The sequence below is a fragment of the Catharus ustulatus genome, chromosome 1, assembly GCF_009819885.2.
Source record: "Catharus ustulatus isolate bCatUst1 chromosome 1, bCatUst1.pri.v2, whole genome shotgun sequence".
Classification (NCBI taxonomy): domain Eukaryota; kingdom Metazoa; phylum Chordata; class Aves; order Passeriformes; family Turdidae; genus Catharus; species Catharus ustulatus.
The window spans coordinates 63474283-63489262 of record NC_046221.1 but is presented as its reverse complement, the minus strand read 5'-3'; the positions used below and the strand labels follow the sequence as shown (position 1 = coordinate 63489262).

Genomic DNA, 14980 nt, shown 5'->3' with positions numbered 1-14980 from the left:
CTGCCACGGTTCTGTTACTATTTGGCAACTTTGTTGCACGTGGGTCCTCGCTGTGAACACAGAGCAGCTTATACTCGGGTGCGGCTCATTTATGGACAAAAAACAAAATGTTTGCCAACACCCGGCGATGCGGCTTATACTCAGTACGGCTTGTATTCATGAATTTACTGTATTTGTTCTCTTGGAGACTGAATTTTCACTGAAACAAAATTCATTAGTGAGAAAACAACTTTGCACTGTGGTTCTTCTGGCATTTACAGAATATTCTGCACTAAAAAAAGAATTACGACTTTTTTGCTGAAAAAAAATTATAACCTTAGCCAAAAAAAAGGAAAAGAATGAAAGGAAAAGAACAGTAGAAGATGGAGCTTGACACCCCTACTCACTGGTTTGGCACAAGAATGTATCAAAGGTAGGAAAATCTCAATTTTTTGTGGACTAAAATTAGGCATCATAAACCAAAATAATACTTGACTTCACAGAAAAAGTTATTACAATAGTAATGCTACACTCTTATACAGTCCACATAAGTGTTGTTCAATAGTAACAAAATGCACAAAGCTTACTTATAAAATACTTTCTTTAAAGAGTGCTCCTCATCCTTTTAAACACACTTAGACAAAAATGTGACCCATAGGGCCTAAATTGCCTCTTGCTTGCAGTTGTATAGGGAAGATTTGCCCAAATTAATCCCACAGAGACCTCAAGTGAACCAAAACTATTGAATGGCTCAATCACATTTACAGAGAACATTAAAAGGATAAAGAACCAAAAAGGTGGACCAAATATATGGAAATTAATAGAAAGCTCTCCCTTTTATTCCCACCCTAGATGAGAAGGTGAAATACCTACCAAAACATTTGGTGTTGGGAATAACCCTGAAGAGGAAGACCTTAAATATTGCACATGTTTAGAAGCTGGGAAGACAGATATGGAAAACAAGCTGTCTCATCCCTAGAATTAATGAGGCTTCCACACAGAAAAAAAAGATATTTTGATTGTGGGGATTGCAGTCAGCACCAAGAGATACCGAACAATTTAAAGGTAAAGAGAAGATGGGAAAGGCGAGCACATCTGTGCCTATACAGACTCAAAACTGCAAGCTCTTTAACCAGAAGAAAACACTTTAAGGAGAAATCACAGCAATCTAAATACTGAGAAATAAAAAGTTCCACTACAGACCTCACATACTTTTAAGGGTCAGTCTATAGCAAGAACCAATTCCAGGCCACACGTTAAGATTCTACAAGTTCCTTCAAAACATGTTGTACCATGTAAAGGAAAGGAAAGGAAAGAGTGCAACTATTTTCTGCCTTCTGCAGCTGCCACCTTTAGACAAGTGCATGTGCACAGTGACTTCATCTTCCAGGGGTCTATCTATGGCAGCATGCCCTGCTCAGTAATACATTCCAGAAGACCCAGGCAGACTTCACTAAGTTAGCTGAGACTAAATTTAGCGAACACTTCCATTGGGGACCTTCCATTTCAGGAATTAACTCTCCAGGGAAAGACTTTATAATATCGAACAGGACATAAAAGCACAGCCGTTGCTATTTTTCAGACTCTTCCTTAATACTCCTATTGCATATTTGTGGGCAGATTAGAAATACTTCTTAGATTTTATTAGGCAGAAATTACATAGAGGCAGAAAAAAATATGGATTACTATCTTCTAAACAAAGCAACCTGATGACAACAGGAATCCCACATCCTCCTCTAACTGGTCAAGCCAAAGGTGTCTCCCACTTCTGATTTCCCCATCCATTTGCTCCAAGTTTCGACATCAAGTGGACAGTAGCCCTACCCAAATTTTGCAGAAGTATCTGGCATTTAGATTAAAGGTTTAAAACAATTACACAAAGGTTGTTGAGGTTCAAAAGCTTGGCCTATAAGATGAGCAAATTCTTGGAATTTAATTCTACTGAAAAGCTTTTAGTAAGGAAGACTGATCATCTTTGTGAAGAGGATGGGTAAACTAACCTTAAAAAATGAAATTAATGTGAAGTATGTTTCCTGCATGATTAACTATGCAAACAAAGCTGTCATTGACTTCACAGGAGAAGGGTGAGCCTGGAAACTGGAAAACCAATGAAATGTTCCTTGTTAGTTGGATCTTCCATCTCTGGCAACAATATCTCTGATTTTCTTCTTTCTTTCTACAAATGAAGCTGGGGATTGCAACTTAGCAAATTCTTTAATCATGCAACTAACCACACTATCCATTATGTACAGCACAGTGCATATTTGATCAATAGAACTGTTTTTGTTAATGCTATATGAATTAAATAAGTGGGAAAAAATCCTTCAGATTTTGTGGGTATTTTCAGTTGCTGAGTCAGAAAACAAAATAAGGTCTAACATCTGCTTTTATTTCTTGTTCAGTAAAGCTTGCATCTCCCTTCAGGACTAAGAGCAAGCAAACTGCTGCTAACCATGATAATTACACAGTACTCAGCATGGTGAGAAGAATAACATTGTAATTGTCCAAGGGTTTGAACAATTTGGACTGATTTTGTATAGTGTATGATTTACAGTAAAGATTCAAAATGTGTTTTCTTTGCTCCAACACTTTCATCCTTTAGCTTCGGATCATTATGCATGAAGACAAGCATCCACAATCAAATTCAATCCAGATGAAGAACATCTGCAAAAATAGAACAATTTATTTTATTGACATATACATTTACATAATTTTATCAGCGTCTGATTTTGCTTGTTACAGTCAAGGTAATATAAAATAACCAAGACCCTACAGAGTCATTCAGACAAAATAAAAGTACGCAAACTCTTGAAATTTTACCGCAATCAAAACAAATTAGTGACAGTGACTGAAGTTGGGTGAAAAGACTCAAGAAAATATTAACAAGCTCTGCATTTGCATATGGTTTATTTTCTTTCATGAGGTCAGGGCCAGACCCAGTCATATGCAGCTACATACTAAGGCCCTCATTCTGCAGAAATCCAAGTGTTTATTTTTACACACTGAAGAGTCACTGTGAAGCAACTGGGAGTGATAACAAGTGAGAGCAGTTATAAATCAGGACCCACATAATTTCTGAGTATTAGATGTGGTGGTGCATAGCAGTGGGAACAATGAGCACCCCAGCCATCGTCATCACCTCTGCCTGCAAAGCAGCAGCATAACCTAAAATTGTTCTAGTTTTTCTCAGAAAGAAGTGAACAGTTCATCACTGTGAATGTACACTATCATCCTTTACAAGACACAGGCAAAAATCTTTACAAAAATAATCAGGAGTCTTAACAATGGCTTGTTTTATATGGTCTTTAAAGACCTATTTGATTTTTTTTTTCTTCTGGAACTGTTTTAATCGGGGGAGGCAAGGGGAAAATGGACCTGACGGGACATGGTGGGAGAAAATTTTTCTCCATCAAAATTTGTCTTGAACATTTTTGTTCTTGACTTGAAACAGAGATTTTTCTTCCAGAGATTCCACTCCACTCTCATTTTGGTGAAAAAAAAAAAAAAAGGAGACACAAAAACTAGTAGGATTTCTTTTTTCCTTCTGTTAATGTTTCATGGCAGCTGACTATAAAATGGAAATAAGAAATACCGACCCCAAAGGTTTCCAATGGAGATTATATAAGTACTATTTATGGACCACTTTCATGGAAGAATTTAAGATAAAAATTTCAAATAGTTACAAAGTTATATCATAGCATGGGATAATTCTAGCAGAGAATTGAGTACTGTTTGTTAATCTCAGGACTTTTGCCAAAATGACCATTCTAATTCTACTGAATTCATTCCCATTAGAGAACTCAAAGAGGCCTTCTTGCCAGTTGCCAGGTTTATACACCCCCTCAGAACAGCAGTAGGTTAAACACTAGATCCAATGTCTGCTTTGCTAAAAATTAGTCAGTAGAGATGCATAATAGACAGTTCAGAAATTTCTACATTAAATGCCTTCCAATGTTTCTTCAGTTCTTAAGGTAATATTTTAATTCTACCATGTAAAACTGAAAAAAAACCCTTTTCAAATTAGCATTAAGTCTAACAGCTAGAGTAATGGCAAAAGAATTTGCTTTTACACTTGTATTTTATATATCTGACCTTCAAGTGTGTCACACAAAGTCTTTCAAAAGCAAGATTCACAATATAATTTTTCACACGCTTCCTATCAAAATGGACATCATAGCAGTTTCTGGACATAATGTATCAGTGTGTGCTTATTCTTAGACAGCTGTATCCAGTACAATAAGGAGGTATCCTGTTTTTGAATGTTAAGAAACTCTACTCAGATCTGGAAAGCAGGGCTGTGAGCTCTTGAGGTGACCTTAAGAGTCAGAAACACATTTTTCAATTAATTCAATAATCATCCTTATGATGCATTTAACACTGTAGTATTGTAAGTCAAAACTTCAGACGAATCTCAGTTACCAGCAGTTGGTCTAACTTTAAAGCAGATGCCACCAAATTAAACAACAAATAATAAAAAGTAAGAAAATGGAAGAAATTAAGGGTTATTGGCTTAAGTAGGTTTTCTCCTCATTATTATAGTTCTGGGGAAGTTATTTCCTTCTTGCACTACTTTCATCACTGCCCCCAGCTCTAAAACCAGGTGATGAACCGATATGAACAGAAGACAACAATTTGGGTTGTTTTCCAAACTGTACTTGGCTTCTGGGGTGTGGATTTCAGTGTTCTTTCCTTGAGGGAAATCTCAAAGAACAGACACAAAATTAAATGGTCCCAAATTGAGTGTTGTGCTCAGCAACAGTGTTTATCCAACACATATCAGACAGAGGACTTCCTGAATTACATCAGACCCACAGCATTTACTCAGCAGGAGGTTAAAAACTTCCTGACAAAGGAAAGCAAGACCAAATGGAAGATGGCAATCAGATCTAGGCACAGAACATTTTGGGAGATGCAGTTCCAAGAGGACATGAACATGACATTTTTTGTTGTCATAAGCACTAATAGCAAGAATGTCACCATAGGCCACACTCTACTGTTGCTAAGTGATTCAGTTTACCTATATATGTGTGTGTATATATAACATATTTGCATATTCACTGATGGTCCTGTGTCAGGTCCTGGCCTCAGGTGTGTTTTTTGCAGAATTCTGCAGCAGTACAGGTGAAGGAAACAGACTCTGCCCTAAACCACCAAAGCACATCATCACAAGAAAGAATAAGTCCATAAATAAGTTACCAAAATAAACTGCTTGCACACATCCTTTCTTCCCTAAAAGGATAAATTTTATTTTACTGAATACTCTCTAGCCTGGTGCATGCAGGGCACAGGGGTCTCTCTCTATCCCAGGGAATTGATGTATAGCTCTCAAAATGAAGGAACATACCACAAGTGTGGAGGACAGAAAGCGGGAGGAACCATCTCTCCCTCCCAGTGAATAGAAGCATTTAATCACGGTGCTTCTGGACACAACAGGAAACCAAATTTTATGTTGGCCAAGGTTTACCTTAATACAAATAAAATAACTAACATAAAACATTTGCTTCCTTGGCTGCAGAGGCAACTGAGTAGGACTTAGGGAATATGCTTTTTAGCCACCCGAAATCCTACATTAGATCTTAAATTTTTTTAGGCTCTCATTTGAACACTGTAATGAATCTAAAGTCCATTCCAGGGAAGTGAAAAGGAATCAGAAAATCTGGAAAGTAAATTTCTCAAAGCTCCTCAGGTTCTGTCCACCTCTGACAGATTTTCTGTCAGGAAGATTTGACTCTGTATTTGCCTGGTATTTCCATTCAATTTCTTTAGCAATACTGAAGTTTCTTTTTCTTGAGAAAATTCTAATCACAAAATTAATACAGTCCACAATGTTAAAAAAACCAACAAAACATACTGAAGTTCAGGAGAGTTGGGATCTAGTCCAGAAAACTTGATTGCAAAGCAGGGTTTTATTTATGTCAGCTTTGCAGAAAGCAACATTTCAAATTCTGATAGAAGACCTTTATATCTAGTATCTACATTAAGCAGTCTGTTGTCTGGAAAATCATGCCAGTGAAAAGAAAACTGTTTTCTTAATTATCTCAACCCATTCTAACCTCCATGGTATTTTTTTTTCTTTTTTTCTTTTTTTTTTTAAGAAGCTCAACCTGTGCAGTTCAATGTGTGTTTATTTTCTCAGAAGGAGGAAGAAGTAAGACTGGAGTATTTTTATTAAGTGATGAAAATAATGCAGTTGTGAAGAGGGTTTTTTGTTGGAAGAGTTTCAGTATACATGCAACAAAGTATGTCCCAAAGGGCAGAATGCAATTGCTCACAGAGAGATTTCTCCTGATAACTTTTTTTCCCAGGATGTGATTTTTCCAGTAGAGTTAAATAATCTTTTAATGTGGACATTCAGTAATCGAAAGTTTAAGACTTTGCTATGTCACTGCTGCATTGAAAGACTATATTAGATCAGGTACCCACCTTCTCTAAATCAGCAAAACTTTACAGAAAACACTCCAACAAGACTTCACTGCTTTACAAATCTTCCAGAAACAAAGCATCCAACTAAAATAACCTTTCTCTCTATTTCTAGAAAAGACTTGATTTATAGGTACAGTAATTTCACGATTACAAGCCGCACCTGATTTTAAGCCGCAGCTCCGGGTGTTGGCAACGTTTAGGTCTTTGTCCATATACAAGCTGCACCGGATTATTAGATGAACTTTCGTTCGCAGCAAGGATCCGCGGGCAACTTTCACAAAGTTGGCAATTAGTAACAGAATAGCAGGATCACGGGGTTTACTGGCTTGGCCCTGCTCAGGGTGGCCACCAGGGAGCGGCCCCGGCCCCGCTCGCCGCTGCTGCTGGGAGGCCAGGGAGTGGCGTGCCTGGTCACTGCCACTGGGAAGTGGGAGAGGGGCATGCCCGGCTGGTGCCACCAGGAAGAGGGAGAGGGGCACCCAGCCATTGCCACTGCCCCGCCGCTGCCTGGGGCCAGGCGGGTTCCGGCTCGGCTTGGGGCTGCTGCTGGCTCAGACTTCTGGGTTGGGAAATTTCCAAAATTTGTTCATATATTGGCCGCTCCTGAAAGTAAGCTGCACTTCCAGTTTGGGAGCAAAATTTTAGTCCAAATGGGCAGTTTATAATCGTGAAATTACTGTACTTGGAATACACAGAAGGTATGTTTTGTAATGGCAGGCACAACGCAATGAGGGTATTTCAAATTCACATGAAAGCAACAGACACTGACTTTAAAGCCATTGCTTTATTACTGCAAAGTTGTGTTTTGAAGTGATTACTCAAATATGAATCAAAGGAAATGGTATGCTGGGTGCTGGATCTGATGAAGATAAATCCACAAGGCGGTACAGCAAAATGAGGATTCTGATTTTTATCTATTTCTTGTTGCTACTCGCACTTCTGACTCCAGATTCAAGTGCCTAGTATGCCTTAGTAGTTAAAATAAATGTTAGAAATACATATATTTAAAATTAATCTTTGTTACTATTGAACCATGCATGACTGTTTACACATAGGCAGGAGAAGCTCTGTCCTAGGCTCTGCAGAACAGTCTTAAGGGCAAACAGCAGACTGAAACAGACAAATCAATTTTTTGACAGAAGTAACACATATGAAAGGATCAACCAAGAGCCTCAGCCACAGGCCACCAAAAGCATTGGAGCCTTTCTTGCTTTACAGATTAACATGGATTATGATGAATATAAGGCTTTCATCAACCCAAAATAAACTTGGAAGGAGTTTGTGCTTTTACGCAATATAAAATTTTAAATTTACCTATTCATTGTCATTGACAAGTATTAAAGTTAGAGCCTTTCATGGCAACATTTTTCAGTGTTGAACATTTTTATAGAAGTGCTGATGCTGTCTTTCCATTACAGTTGTCCCCCTTCCGTAGGTATGTATATATGTACTTGGCTAACAGAAAAGGGAGGTTCATGTGGAGCAGGTTGTAGGTAATCCAACATTTCAGAATTTTCATAACTCAGCTCAAATGCATTTCCAGTGAGACTGATGTAGTTGAAAGAAGGGAGATTTTATGAGCTTAACTGCTATAACACAGCACAATTGTCGCCATCTGTTTAAATCTGTAGTTCCACTAAGCGAGGAGCAAAGAGGCTGGAGTGTGCATACACAATGGTCACAATATGTGCATTAAGGAACTTTGTATGGGAGCCTCTTGTCACAAAGTGTATGAGATACTTTTCATATTAGACAATTTCAGGAAAATATGTGGGAGATGGTAGGGATCACTATCAGTGGAAAGAAGAAAAAGAGACAGTGTGGTGCCTAATAATGAAAATATTTGACTTGCCTATAAGAGTAGCCTTGACTTTTTTTTTTTTTCAGTTATTGAATTTCTTTGTACAACTGTTCTTAGAGCCATACCAAAGTCTAAGTACCTAAAGTTAAAATTTTGTGTTTAAAAACTACTGCTTCTATTTTTAATGCTTTGAACATTTAAATAACCTTGACACCTATCCTTCAAGAATTCCAGTGTATCAGTTTCCTACCAGAAAAATCTGTCAATCTATAATTAAAGAGTAATGTGGGAGATCCTATGGCAATTGGCTAATACTATTTCCAGCATTAAATTATTTTCTTTAATCTGACTTCAGTTGTTTTATGACCAAAAATACCCATATTAGCAGGAAAAATCTCTTTTCAGAGATTAAGTAGTTCTAATATTATCCAGGCAAATACCTGGATAAAGTTACAGAGTAGTAGACAGGCTGTCTTCCATAGGCTCAGTTCTGTTGTACTTAATTATGCAGAGACCAGTGGTGTCCTTAGTACGCATCAGAAATGTGGATGAATACCACTGACAGTATTAATGCATCTAGATTTATACATGCAACCAACAATATAAATAGACAGCAAATTTTTATTCTGAGGTTGTTCAGCTTTAATTTATCAAAACAGACATTTTCACTCCCTGTAATCATCCACTCTCACTGATGTTTCTCAGGCAGGTAATTTATGCTATTATTCACATACTTAAAACTTACAGAAACTCCTTCAGTGATAAATTGTGCTAAGAAAAAAAGCACAATAATATAAAAAAAATTCCCAATACTATGATGTTCCATCAGAAAGAGATTGCTTTATTTCTTCCTTAAAAAATAATCAAGAGAAAAGAAAGAAAGTGAACATCCTTAACAATGCAAAATGTAAAGTTGACACAGGCCTAACATATATAAAAAGTTATGATGCAAATCTAAACTGGAAGCGATATCTTCACTGGAAGAGATATCTACACCGCAAGAAATTCAGAAATAAACAGTGATTTCTCCCTAAAGACTTCAGATAGATAGAACACAAAGGTATGACACATTTATAGTAGGATACATATGATTAAGAGAAATAAATTATATGGCAAATGAAGAAGATCCTCTTTGTCCCACATCTAAAGCATCACATCCTCTGAAATTTCAGCTAATAGCCATGAATTCCTGAAAATTAGTTCCATATAAAGAATGGAAAAAGCATTTGCTGACCTTTACAGAAATTCATATCACAGAATGGCCACATATACATATTAAAGGGAAACTTAATCTACCAAACAGAGTTGCAACAAACGGTCTTTAGGAGGAGAATTACAGAATACACTCCTGTATTCTTCCAAGCCAGTCTTCAGCACTCTCAAACATTATCCCAAGAAAGAAACAACACATGGTGGGGATCCCACTGTCCTCCATCAGGACACAGGCTCCCACCTTATGTGTGTGTTGCAGGCAGAATACTCCTACGTACTGTTGGACACAGGTGGAATCCCCAAAGGACTAAGGTGAATTTTATAGAGACCAGTTGAGCTGAAATAGTTTAGAGGTGGTAAAAATAGTTTAGAGATGGCATTTCCTATTTAGTTAAGGTAAAGATATGAAATCTAAATATCAGGATCACAACAAACAAATATATTCTTGGTTATTCTGTGCCTTGGGCATCCAAGGACCTCAAAGGCTTCTGAGTAGTGCCATCCAGAATGAATATGCCTTCAAAACTGCCATGTCATTAAATTTCCTGGAGATCAGGAAATGCTAAAATATGCCACAGCAGAAGCAGCAAATACGAATAAATTTTTCAATTTTCATTTGAAGGACCACATCCCACCTTAAGCAGTATAGTTATGTTGCTTCTCATTTCTAGGTAAAATTAGACTCTGTTTTGAATATTCAATCATTACTGTCTCTATTTTTGAGAGTTATTACTGTCTCTATTTGTGATTATACATGAGCTTATACATTTCCTGGGAGATTTTTTTATTTGACATCATAGTCAATTTATAATGCCTTATGGACCACAGCACACAAAAAAATGCTATTTTAAATACGGAGAGGCTGTAAAGTTTCTGACAAACTTTGTGTGCAATTGCTAAGGATGAAAGCATTCAGCATTTTTTCTTACTAATAGCTTTTAAAAACATCTATATGGTTGGAACAAGTTTGGATTTATGCAAGCATTGACAGCAAGACTAAAGCACATCATGGACAGAGGAAATGCCTAATTTTAACTGTTCAGAAAAAAAAGAGGAGAGTCAAAATACCATATATATAAGATATATTACTTATATTGTTACTATTTTCAATTGAACAGTAAAGCTATGCATGTTCATCTTTTGCCTCCTCAGTCCTTAAGACTTTGAGGTTGCTGCTGCCACTTGAAATGCTATCAGAGATCCAGGATCTCAGTTGCTCATTAGAGGAAGAGTTTTGGAAGTCTCCAACCCACTTACCTGGCAGGGACATTCTTAATCAAATGAGGCTGAAGATAACAAGTGGGTGGAGAACTGGAAACTCTTTCCACTCCCAGAGAACTTTATATTCCCCAACTTCACATTCCCCACCTGTGTTTCCTATGTCTCCCAATTCTCCATGCTGGTCTTGAATCAAATTCAAGAAAGGGGAATGATGCTATTTTTACATAGAAATATGCATCCTTCTAAGTTTCAGCTCCACATTTCTCTGAAGAAAGAATGGCTCATGTGATTTAATTCTACAGGCAGCTGAGAGTAAAATCTTTTCTGTCATGCTTCATTGTGAATGACAATGCTTATAATATCTCTGTAAGATGTAGCTTTTTTCATGTCAATAGAAATTTGATATTCATAATCTAAGCAATAATTATCCTTTGTAAATGCCCTTGTTTTTGGCTGCCACTCTTATTATGGTTGTTTCAATTCACCATCTCCAGCCTGCAGAGAAAAGAAATGCCACTATTTGTTCCAATGAAGAGAGGAGAAAAGAGATTTTTTTTTTATGGAAAAAATGTAAAGAGCTGGAGGGGTTAATACAATTAGCTTAGTGCTTGAGGCCTTTTCTATTTTCAAATTTATTTCTAGTGTTCTGAAAAAAAAAAAAAGTGTATTTGCATCAAAGAGGGTGAGGTTCTATTTTTTTCATATATATTTTCATTTCTTTTTTATACTTTTATCTGTTTAATTATATGCAGTGGATTATATAACTTCCTCTTTGAATGGATTCTTCACTTAAAATAGTTTACCTGGTTGTAGAAAGGCAGTTGACTTTGATTTATACACTTACTAAAAGGCATGGCATCACATTGTTCTATATGTGTATAAGAAGCCTTTCATACAGAATATGGGGTAGGGGGTGAGAGGGGATTTCCTTTCAGCTGTTATGAACAGCTGACCTAAAGCCTGAGGACTCTAACTTGATATTTTTAGCATTATACATGCATGTAGCTTTGCCTTGTCTTCTTACATTGCTACACTTAAGACTGAAGGGAAGCATACTCTGTGTATTATCCAGCTCCTAAAATGTATCTGCTGCTACACATTATTTGAAAGTAGGCCTAACTCCTGCTTTTCTTATTTTATTCATTACCAAGATTTATTGGAAAGCAGACTTCTACTCCTGTTAAAAAATTAAAATCCATTTCAATCTGGCATACAGCATAAGCAAGTGGGCAAGAAATGGCTTTCTGCTGACATGGAGCAGGAGAACCCAGAGTCAGACAGGTCTTGCCTACTCCTGTCTCTGCCCAGCAGGCAGCTTCATGGGATGCTTTCACAACAGGTTTGCCAAACATTCTGTTCCTCTGTTGTTTTTCATTTGGTATAAAAGCAAAAGCTCTAAAAGAAGCACAAAATTTATATAGTTTACACAGATAGAGGAAAAAATCTGGTCTTTCATCCCTCATAGAGACTGCTGTGCTGAGGTTCACTGGAAATTTAAAAAGTGAACAAGGCAAGATAGCCCAGTCATTCACCCCTCTGAGATCAGCAAGTTCATCTGGCTGCTTCTCTGACACAAATCCTTCATCTTTCTCTCTTGGTGTATCCTAAGTGGCAGACGAGATGAAAACTTACCAGAAATATGAGAAAAAGTGAACAGGGTGACTCTCATAATTTTCTAAGAGGCCACATTGGTAGGTCCTCACAAAATGGCAAAAGCTACCTTTCCTAGGAGTAACCTACCTTTGCTTAAATGGGTCCCTTTCCACAGCAGAGTTAACCATCTATAAATATGAAACAAACGCAATAATTAGTAAAACCGTGCTATCAAAATGCATTGCATGCAATCCATAGACAAGATGGTTACTTTTAGTACCTTTAGTAGAAAGCACAAGAACTTGGCATCTAAAAGGCATTATTGCTAATATCTTCTCCCCATGCTAGCTTGGGTGGATAAATGGGAAGTGGAGATGTTGGAAATAATTAAAACCCCTGCAAACTGCTTTATTCCTCAGGGAGTGCCATCAGATGCAGTCTCAGGATCAACCTCCAAAGTTTACTTCTCCTGTGCAAAGTGATTTCCCTTGATCACAACAAAGATTCCAGAATCTGTCCCCAAAACCTAACTTTCTTGGCTTTTCCTCTCAGGTGAGCCACCTTCCAGCAAGCACGTAGCTGGTCACCAACACGTCCCTTTGGTGGGCTTGAAAGCTGCAAGAAAGGCCAGCATGTGGGAGGTGCACCCAGCACAACAGTTCCTCTGCCTCTCCTGATTCTGACTTGATCCCAGGGCATTTGATCTTTTTTTTCTGTATAAAGTCAACTATACATTGTGGTCTCCTGAGAGAATATTACTGGACAGCGTGGTGCTGTGTGCCATGTCTCATCCACATGGCACACTCAGGAAAATTCATCTGAACAATGCCTTCAAGTGGAGTAGTTGAATCACATTAAAAGCCTGCCATAAATGCAACCTAAATTTGTTTTAGCTTAATATGTTGCAAAAACAAATTAAGTAAAATTAAATTAGGCCATGTTTTTGTTGGTTTGGGGGTTTTTTGTTTGTTTGTTAGTTTTAATATGTGGTTTCACAGGGCTGTAATGTTGTTTACCTAAGGTACCCTCAGTTCATACCTTTATTAGTCTGCACAGCAAACCTTTATCATCCAGGAGGTAGTATCCAAGATAATTTTTCTATACATGCACGTTCAGGATCAAGGCATGTTGCTTGATGAGAAAAAAATCAAAGCAACCAAAGTACTGCTTTCAATTTTACATTTGAATATTGATCCTGGACCCTCAGTATTACTGTATTGGGATTGAATTCTATATGCCTGTATTTCACCTCCACTTTTTAAGACACACTTCTCCTTTAAAAAGATGCATGTCAAAACAAATAATCTTCAGAAAGGAGGGGGGAAAGGCATAAACCAAATACGTGGAATGCAGCCAGTAAGTAAACACAGGTAAAAGAAATACACTGATTTTTCAGTGGGGAGCAAAAACAGGAGGGTCCTCTCTGTGTTATTGCAGTTAGACTGGACTAAGCAGTGGGTACAATGAGGTGAAATAAGAGAGGGAATAGAGGAGGAGGGTTAGTTAGTTTCATACTTACCTTTAAAGTTAACAAATACACTCATCTGTGAAAAACATGATGTGGTCTGAGGAGAGCTCCAAGAAGATGCACTAGAGGGCAACGATGTCAATCTGCAAGTTTATTACAGACAAGAACAAGTCCCCACTGGTGAAAAGGACTCAGGTGCAAAAGATATTTTCCAGTGACGAAGTCATCAAAAGCCAGGAGCATCCATTCTTGTGATCCCAATGGTTTTTGAAGAGAAGGTGCAGGGCTGCAGGGGGAGCTGTGCACCCATCATTTCTGTGTAGCAGCTGATGAAGGGAATGTGCTCCTCCAAACGACAGAGGAGTGTTCCTGTAGCAGCAGCAAGAGGCACAGATGCCATAGGGCTAAGTGGAACCATACTGCTGGTTACATTTCTGGCTGCATTTATTCTCTTGGTTTTCCAGAAGCTCTCTGAGTGCTACATTGAAAGTGTGCTCCCAGACACTACAGTTTTGTCTCATCTGCACATTGCATTTAATTTGAACTGATGCAGTACTTCCATTCTCATTTAGCACAGAAAACATATCCTTCTTTCAAGGTGAAGAGCCAAGCACTGTAAAAATGCACATGGTTTAAAAAAGTCATTAACTGATGACTACACCTTCTTCCAAATTGCAACAAAAGGCCTCTACCAGTACAAAAAATGCCCAAATGAATTACTGTTTAATTTACTATCTACCAAGGACATAAAAAAATGTTTAAATGGACAGTCACGTCAAAAGAAATTTAAATTTATAGTATTCATATGGCCAACATACAACTGGTAAGTAATGTTACAACAGGAATGCACCAATAATACTTGTATTTGGAAACTGAGAAAGTTTGACAGGGACCTATGAGATTGCAGAACATGCAGTGTGTCTGCTAATTTTGTCCATCTAAATTTATGCTTCATTTAAACAAAAAAAGGAGCAGAGAAGCCAGCGTAAAATTGCAGTATGTATTCCAATTAATAGATAACTATGCAGACTGGATGTATTTCATTCAGTACATTCTGATACAGATATGCTTTTCCTGCAATATGCAAGGAATGTAAGGTACAATACAAGCTACAGGAGGAATAGGAATGTACAGGAGGTGTAAACAATTGTTATGGTCATTCCTATTTAAGCTCACAGTGATTTATAACTTGGATATATTCACCTAAAGACTGACTTGTTAGCACTGAGGAGTATTTCAAGTGATCAGCTCTACAGATGCAAACTTACCACAAAAATACTTGG

At 37.6% G+C, this 14980-nt stretch overlaps 1 long non-coding RNA gene across 1 annotated transcript; it reads right to left on the bottom strand.

The window, feature by feature from the left end:
* Positions 1-1985: 1985 nt before the first annotated feature.
* Positions 1986-14306, bottom strand: LOC117007544. The gene is made up of 3 exons (XR_004420160.1): positions 13749-14306; positions 12377-12417; positions 1986-2643 (listed from the first exon to the last, which is right to left on the bottom strand). It is a non-coding gene; the product is annotated as an uncharacterized LOC117007544 (long non-coding RNA).
* Between the last annotated feature and the right edge of the window lie 674 nt (positions 14307-14980).